An 8,917-nucleotide genomic window follows, 5' to 3' on the forward strand; every position below is an offset into this window, starting at 1 on the left:
CATGTGAGGACACAGCAAGAAGGCAGGTGTCCGAAAGCCAGGAGGCGAGCCTTCACCAGGAACCGAATCTACCGGCATCTCGATCTTAGACTTTCCCGGTCTCCGGAGCTGTGGTTTAAGCCCCTGGTATCTTGTTACGGCAGCTGGAGCTGGCTGAGGCAGCACCCATGCCTTTCTGTTTAGGATGCTGGAAGAAAAGACCAACAGAATGTTTTTAACATGTCTGGCCCCCGAAATTGTGTCCCATAGCCAATACCAAGACCCTTGCCTCCATCCACCGTCATGCTCCCAGGGGACGGTGACCAGCACTGTGGAGAAGCATCTGGCAAGTCGGTGGGGGAGAGAGCCCACCAAAAATTCTTAACGTCTCTGGAAAGGGTGAGAGCAGAGGATGACTTAGGCTGGAAAGCCAGAGAGTTCCCTCTGCACCCACAACTTCCCATTACTAAGGGCCAGATTTTGGCTTCAAACCAGACCCCAAGGAACTACCCAAGACCTCCGAGAAAGCACAAGGATTCCAATTCCCTTCATCCCCAGCAGCCTTCTCTGAGTCACCAAATGTCCCCCCCTCCAGCATCTGCCAAGCCATCACTCACCACCCCTCCCCCGCCCCAGACACCGGCCAGATCCTAGTGACGGTCTTTCTTGGGGACAATTTGCCCAGGACTCCGACATACTCATTTGTACCTTCCTTGGTACCAAGCATGCTGTCTCGCACACAGAGGATGCTTTATATGTATTTGATGAGTCATTGATTAGAAATGATAGGATGGTCAATACCAGCAGAGGGAGGGGACACTGGGAGCCAGCAGGTGCCTGAATTGGAGGAAAAAGTGAAGCCCCATCCCCAGGCAGAGCTTGAGTCTAGAACCCAGAGTCCCCACCAGGGAGGTGGGAGCCATTGTTACCAATTACTCAGACCTGGGTTTCATTCATTCATTAAAATCTTCAAAATGGGAGTTGTGTTAACGGCCAGGCATGCTGTTCTTTCCCCTCCAGGTAAGAAGATTTATTGCCCAAACTTACATTTTATCGCGCACAACCGAATAAAAATGATCGATTTCCCTGCCCGCCTTACAGCATCCTTCCACAGTTATTAAAGTCTCTAAAAATGTTTTCTTTTTTTTTTTTTAAAAAAAAAAGGTTAAAAGAAAGAGAAGTGGAGAGAGAAGAAACCAAAAGGAGACAGAGAAACGCCGGATTGCTGAGGGCTATCCATCTTGTCAGCTCGGGACCGCATAACCTTGATGTCACTATATTTTCTGCTCATATCCAAATTTACAATTTGCCAGCCAAGGAGATGGAAATGCCAAACCTCCTCCTTGGAGGTGAATGCCGGGAGGTTCTTAAAGGGCCCAAGAGAAGGGAGGACCCCAGCTCTGAAAACCGTATAAGACAGCGAACCTGTCCCTGAGCCTTTAGCAATTTTCTCCAAGTTGGGAAAGCCCAGCCTCCTAGGGCGAGGACGGGGTTTTCACTCCAGGGCCCCAAACGCATTCATCCAAGAGTCCCATATGCGCTCTGTCCCCCTGATGGACAAGCAGATCTGTGGCCCACCTGAGCAGCCGTGGCAGGCTGGAAATTCGCCGCTCAGGTTAGGAGATGTGATGGCAGAGGAAGGTGTGAAGCATAGTGTGCGGGAGGCGTTTAACCCACAGGAAAGCTGCACACGAGCCCAGCAAAAGTGCCAGTTTGCACACAAACAGGATGGGCTATTACACATCATTCATCTGTTTGTTCTAGTAGGTCCCCAAGAACCTTCTCTCCGCTGTTTTGGTAATTTAATTTTACTAAATACCAAGTAATACAATTGTATATCACCCATTCGCAAACATATTGTGAATTCCTTCAGGACAAGAATAAGGTCTCTCTCTCTCTCTCTCTCTCATGTGCACACACACACACACACACACACACACACTGGGTGTTTTCTACAGGGGTCTGTTGCAGCTTATTCAGAGTGGTAAAACCCTGTTTTAAAACATAATTCAGAATTTATTATTCGTTACTAGATCAGTCTGGCCTTTTTCCAAATTAGTGCTAATTAGTCAGTCTTCCTGGACTTGTTTCTGGGCGAACGAGGACCTCTGTCCTTTGCTGAGACCTCAGTTCCTCCTCAGGCAATTCCATCCTGAGTCCTGAGGGGTGCCGACACCCCAGGCGAGGCCGTGGGCCTCCGCAGCAGCACTGGGGGGTACCCTCCCTGGAAGGCTCCCTCCATTGTCCCGGGTTTTCCCGGTGCGTGGGAGTCTAGAGTCCTGTCTGGGAGCACTTTCCCAGCGTGGCCTGGAAGATAGCCATAAATCTGTCTCGGGCCATTTGACTCAGGCCCTCAATGCCAAGCTTAACAGGCACTTCCATCGGCCCTGATGCGCCAACGATCTATAAGCCATTAACCAGGCAGTATTAGACCTCCCAGCTCGGACTCTTCTGTGGGAGCACACGCAGAGAAGGAGGGAAGGAGGGAGAGAGGGGAGGGCTGCCTGGACGGCAACCGCTGGGCCCATTAGGGCTGCAAAATCATGCAGCACCTGCCCAGCCAGGTCCTACTCTAGACCTGAGTGTAAGACAGGGACCCAGCCCAGCGTGAGAGGCCACAGCTGGCCAATGGCTGGGGGGGGGGGGGTGGCGGGCAGTCAGGACAGTGGTTCAGACTTAGAGAGCCACCAATCTCACTTCTGCTCTTTCTGCTATGTCTTCTAGAAGGTGCACTGCCAGAGTGGGCTGCACCTGTCCTCAGGCAGTCGGCCTTTGACCCCTCACTCCGAGTCCAAAAGCTCCCCCAGAGCCCACGCCCTGGGGCATCCCATCCTGAATGCCAGATCCCCCCTTTTATAAGAAGAGGTGGCTGGTGTGCTCGCTTCGACAGCACATATACTAAAATTGGAACAACACGGAGAAGATTCGCGTGGCCCCTGCACAAGGGTGACACACAAATTCGTGAAGCTTCCAGGTTTTTAAGCAACACTAATATAAAAACAGGGAAGGGGACAAAAACATAAGAGACTCTTAAATATGGAGAACAAACAGAAGGTTGCTGGCGGGGGGGGGGGGTGAAAGGGGGGAGGGGCTGAATGGATAAGGGGCATTAAGGAATCTACTCCTGAAATCGTTGCTGCACTATATGCTAACTTGGATGTAAATTAAAACAATAAATTAAGGGAAACCAATTTGACAATAAACTTCATATATTGAAAAAAATAAAAAAATAAAAAAATAAAAACAATAAATTAAGTAAAATTTTAAAAAAATAGACGGCTGGTGGTGGTAGTAAGGGCTAACAACTGTTTGCGCTCCCCAAGAATCAGGTGCTAGCCTCAGTCCATCTCACACACACACACACACACACACAGCCCCTCTGTCTCCACAGCAACCCCAAGAGACAGCTGCTGTTCTCAGCCCCGCCGCTCAGGTCGAGGAGCAGAGGCACAGAGCTGTTAAGAAGCCTTCCCAGGTCACACAGCTGGAAGGCAGCATGCGGATTTTAACCAGACCGCTTGGCTATGGGACCTGTGCCCCTTCTCGGTGGCTCTGTTGACTGCCTGTCAAAGTGGCTGGGAGGCCAACATCAAAACACACTGGATGGAGACAGCCCAACTTAAGGTTGGCGAAAGAGTCATGCGTCCCAGGTGGCCACCACTGAACTGGTAGGACTGACCCCGCAGCCCGAAAAGCAAGGGAGAGCAGTTTACCTAAACAGTCCTGGCTCAGGCCAGAGAGACTGAAAATTGCATCTTCTATTCCTTCTAGAAACAGGACTGTCTAAGTTGTTTCCATCATCGGAGCCTCTTAGCCCATCCATGTTTTTAGGTCCAAGATCTCCTCGTTCTGAGGTTCTTATGACAAGAGCCTATGCCAGCTGGCTGTGCTGAAGGGACCGGTCTCCAGGGTCCCCTCACATGGCAGATGTCCCTTCATACATGGGAGGGACAAGATGGGACAGGATGAGATGGGAAAGGAAATGGATGAGTAGTGTCTTTTTAGCTAAATTATCCATGTGTTCCAAAGTCCTGACTTTCCAAAAACTTATGGATAATCGATCATTAAAAAAGAAACAACCAGGGGTGGCTGGGTGGTTCAGTCGGTGGGGCGTCCGACTGGGGCTCAGGTCATGATCTCCCAGTTCTTGCGTTCGAGGCCTGCATTGGGCTCTGCGCTGACAGCTGGAGGCTGGAGGCTGCTTCGGATTCTGTGTCTCCCTCTCTCCCTGCTCCTCCCCCACTCGTGCTCTGTCTCTCTCTCTCTCTCTCAAAAATAAATAAATAAACATTAAAAAAATTCTAAATAAAGAAGAAATATCCATACCATCCCAACACCTACCAGATAACAATGTGTGTAATAGCCTGTGGTCCAGTGCTGTTCGCCCAGGATTGAGAAAGCTCCATTACACGTGTATTAGTCAGCTCAAGCTGCTGTAACAAAATACCACCGATGGGGGCTTAAACCACAGACATTCATCTCTCACTGCTCTGAAGGCTGGGAAGTCCAAGATCAAGGTGCTGGCAGACTCAGGTCCTGGTGAGGGCTCTCCTCCTGACTTGCCTTCTTGCTGTCTCCTCTCAGAAGGGGACCAATCCCATCATGGGGACTGCACCCTCATGACCATCTAAACCTAACTACCTCCAAATACTTCAAAGGCCCACCTCCAAATACTTCATCGTAGTGGGGGTGAGGGCTTCAACATATGGATTTTTACGGGGACACAAACATAGGCTCTCGAGGCCTCTCTCTGTGTTCCGCTTCCCCGCTGTGGGCCCCAATCTACCTGGATTACCCCACTTATGTCCCATCTCAAAACCCCTTTCTCCCAGGAAGCTTCCCCTGACTACATCTTCCCTTTCTCTGATTCCCAGCTCTAGTTAGAATGTGTCACCCAGTTGAACACCTGCTTCTGTACAATGCTGTATTGATCTTGCAATCCAGATATAGAGCTCACAAGCCTACGTTCCTGCCCTGTGGCCATCCTGAATGACTTTAATTTTTTAATGATTAAGAAACAGACTCGCAAAGAACCATAGAGCATTAACCCCTCATCTTACAAATTTGAAAACAGAGGCTCTCAGAAGTTATGCGTCATGGCCTAATGTCATGTGGCCAGGACAGCCAGAGCTCAGAAGCCTGGTATCTTGGTGTCTTTGCTTGAGTTCTAAAAGCAGACATACGGGCAAGGATTGGAGTGCAAGTAGTTGATTTGGGGGGTGGTTCCAGGAAGCACGGGAGAGAGCGGAGAGGCAAGAGGGAAGGGAGGAAAGCTAATTAAGGGGGTGTTAATGAGTGAGCAGGTTACCACTGTGGGCAACCGGGGCTCCATGTCTAGGGGCCTCCAAGAGGCGGCAAAACACAAGAGGGCTCAAGGTTGAAAGCCCCGCTTAGGGATTTAACTTCCAGCACCTCCTCTTGACTTGGCCAAAGAGGGTGGGCTAAAGAGGGAGGGGCAGGCCACCCGCCATGGTCAGTAACACTGGCCCATTCATGGGTGTAAAACTGCTACCCCGATTTCCTTCCCTGTGTCTGGTTCTCTGCTGGGGACTAGCCTCTGCCCCAAAACATCAGATGAAAAGATATGACCCCCTGATCCATTCCCAGACCCCAGGGATACACATTGTCCCAAGGGCTTTGAAAGAGCACAAGGGGAAAATGGAACATCCAAGGATGTTTGGGAGACGCGTCATCACATGGGTGTAAGATGGCCCCTGACACACTTGCCTGGCTTCCTGCCACGGGACCCTCTTCCCGGGAACCTCCTATGTAGGGGGCTCACATTAAGCACTGTGCCGGGGTTAAGCAGACCCCATCCCGGCCTTCTGCACTCCCAGGGTGGGTGGGCTATGGCCGCAGGGAGCTGACGGGCCAGCACGGTGAGTGACAACCCGTGTGCGTGCCTCTTACAGCAGATCCGTGAGCACTGGGCACAGAAGGGCGTGAGGAGGAAACACGGAGGGCATCTGGGTGGCTCAGTTGGTTAAACATCTGACTCTTGGTTTTGGCTCAGGTCATGATCTCACCATTCGTGGGTTTGAGCCCCGGGTCGGGCTCTGTGCAAACAGTGGGGAGCCTGCTTGGGACTCTCTGTCCCTCCCTTTCTCTCTCTCTCTCTCTCTGCCCCTCCCCCACTCGTTGCCAATCTCCACCACCACCACCCCCACTTCTCAAAATAAATAAACATTAAAAAAATAAAAAGGAGGAAACGTGGGCCATAACTTCATCTGTTTCACAAAACTCCCAGCTCTTCTCCCAGGCACATTATACTCTGAGTTTATGAGGCAAAGGTAATTGTCATTTTCCCCTCTTGTCCTAGAAGCCAAGCTCACTGCGGCCAGTGAATATGGGCCTCCGCATTAGACTGGCTTCCTTGAAAGGTATGGCCCTTGCATAGCTCCTCCCCTTCCAAACAGGCACAGGGAAAGCCCCAGAACAGGAGTCAGCAAACTCAGAGTCTAGCCTCCTCTCTGCCTCTAACCGTCTCCACACACACCTTGTGACATGTCCCTTTCTAGGCCTTCTTATTCTCATCTGCAACCCAGGGATGTTGGACGGATCCATTGATAAGGACCTTTTCAGCACTGGTGTTCTGTGTCTTGATTGTAAAGGGCCCCCAGGGACACTGAGCCCCTGGTCCAGAGAAACTACTGACCCCTGGATGGACAACACACTTCTCAGTGCCTTCTCCCTTATGCAACCTTCTCCGTCAAGGACACATGGTCCTCAGCATCCCAAGACACCTCCTGCTATGCTGATATGCCAGGTCTGGCGGGGCAAGTAAGCGGGGACAGGAGAGTGGCGGTGGCTCCCTGCTTTGCCCTTCCCACGACAGGGCTCAGAGTCTTGGAGCAGAGCCACCTCAATGGCCTGGCACATATGAACCCCCTTCGCTGAGGTGGCATAGCCAACATCCTACCCTCTACTCCCGCCTCTGGCTCTGCTTATATCCACACCGACGGCCGTGTTGCACACAAACCTGTGTACCCAGTGGATTTGGGATGGGAGAAAAGAAAGCCAGGAGGGGTGGTTTCCTGGCTCCCCCTTCACCTATGGTCCCGTGGGGAACAGTGTGTTGGGATTTGGAGGGTTTTCTGACTGGGCTCCACTCCCCAACACTCCCAGAGAGTAGCCTCAACGCAAAAGGTTTCTGGGACATGGCCCCCCACCACCGGCCACCTGGCCTTTGAAGACACAGCTCAGATGTCCAGCTGGGTGAAGGACCTTTCCAGGGGAACAGCACTGAGCCAAGCCCCCGGAAGCCCAGGCCAGCCTCTAATAAGGGGCCATTCCTTTTACATCTGGTACTATTTGATCTTTATTTGCTCAGATCGCAAAGCCTGTTTACAGGGCTTTCTTTTGCAAAGCGCATCTCAAACTTCTCACCGGCTAGGGCTCTCCAGCATCACGGCCAAGTGAGTGATTATCACTGTACCCTCAGTGGGGAGACTGGGGCTCCAGGAACAGAAGAGACTGGGTCCATTTCAGGTAGTCCCTCAATTTGGGGTCAGGGAGAAAATCTGCCGTGGGGTTGTGGGGTGGTGGAGCCGGGAAGCGGGGCAGTGCCTCCTTGGGACCTGGGGCACACCTGCTGTTTTCAAAAACTATGGAACGGGAGAAAGAAAAGAACAGAATGGGGGTGGGGGGAGACCCCCATGGCTCAGACCACCCTCTCCGGCAATCTCATGCAGCTGCGCATCCGGTCACCTCCTTCCCAGCACCTGCCTCTCACGCCAACATTCAATCATCTTTTCCTATTCACTCCATCTCTTCCATTTTTATCTTCCGCTGCCCGTGGAAATTGGTGTGAAATAAAAAGGCAACTCTGCCTACAGATGTAATCAATTGATTTGGCAGGTAGCCCGTGGACACCTAGGAAGGGGAGAGCCAATTTCCAGGGTGGATACTCCCTCCTGCATTTTCTCTCTCTACCTCCTCCCTCCCTGCCTCTGGGTCCCCCTCCTTTTATTTTTCTGTCTCCTTCTTTTTGGCCTTGCTTTGATCTTGTTATTTCCCGCTTTGCATTTAATGGAAATAAACCAGCCTATGGCTTTCCCCCACCTTTCCTTATTATTATTTTGTTGTATGAAAGGCAGTGGAGGGAAGGCGTCCCTGTCTCACCTGCTGCTTCCGCAGGAGAGGCTCAACTCCCAGGGGCCTTGTCACTCTTTCTGGAGAAGTGGGACCAGGTTTGAGATCGTAAGGGATTCCAGCCTCCTAACCCCTCCCAGAGACTCCCAGATCGGAGAAAAGGCTGTAAAATCAGTCCCAGGATGAACATCTCCCTACCCTCCAGGAAAGGAGAAAATGCTCCATTCTGGGCCCTTGTATATTTTCACTCCGGAATTCATTTATTTATTAAGCATTACCATGGGGGGGGGGGGTGTAGAAATGAACAAAACCAATCATAAATCCTTCCCCAGTGCGACAGCTGGCACAGAGTAGGTGCTCAATGAATGGTGGTCACTGTGGGTCCCTATTATCCTGAAAGTCTCTATTACAGTGCAATAAATATTCATTTCCTCCCTCCTGGAGGCCAGAGAGACTAACTTTGTATGATATCTGGTCTTTGTAGTTGTTTTAATATGAGAAAGAATGGACGAGTGAAACCCAAATCTTCACTCCAGTGCAATCTCTATTAGAAGACCTTCATTAAACACACATAAATGTATAATTAAAAATTTGTGATAAGTGGTATGAAGAGAAACCAGAGGGTGCTACAAGAAAGACTTAATTTAGAAAGGTGGGGGAGGGGGATCTGTGGGAGCCAGCATCTTAAAAAAAAAAAGTGTAATTTAATCCAGTGGTTCTCAAAGTAGGGTCCCCACAGCAGCAACAGCAGCGGCAAGGAACTTGTTAGAAAGCAAATTCTCGGGCCACCCCAGAACAGCTGAATCAGAAACTCTGGGGACAAGGCCTAGCTACTGAAGCTCTCCAG

The 8,917-nt window shown here is 50.9% G+C and overlaps 1 non-coding gene across 1 annotated transcript; it reads left to right on the plus strand.

The window, feature by feature from the left end:
• The first annotated feature begins 2,853 nt into the window (after nt 1–2,853).
• Nucleotides 2,854–2,960, plus strand: LOC122233812. Its single transcript, XR_006211544.1, has one exon. It is a non-coding gene; the product is annotated as a U6 spliceosomal RNA (small nuclear RNA).
• Nucleotides 2,961–8,917: the final 5,957 nt, after the last annotated feature.

Source organism: Panthera tigris, chromosome E1 (assembly GCF_018350195.1).
Source record: "Panthera tigris isolate Pti1 chromosome E1, P.tigris_Pti1_mat1.1, whole genome shotgun sequence".
Lineage (NCBI taxonomy): Eukaryota > Metazoa > Chordata > Mammalia > Carnivora > Felidae > Panthera > Panthera tigris.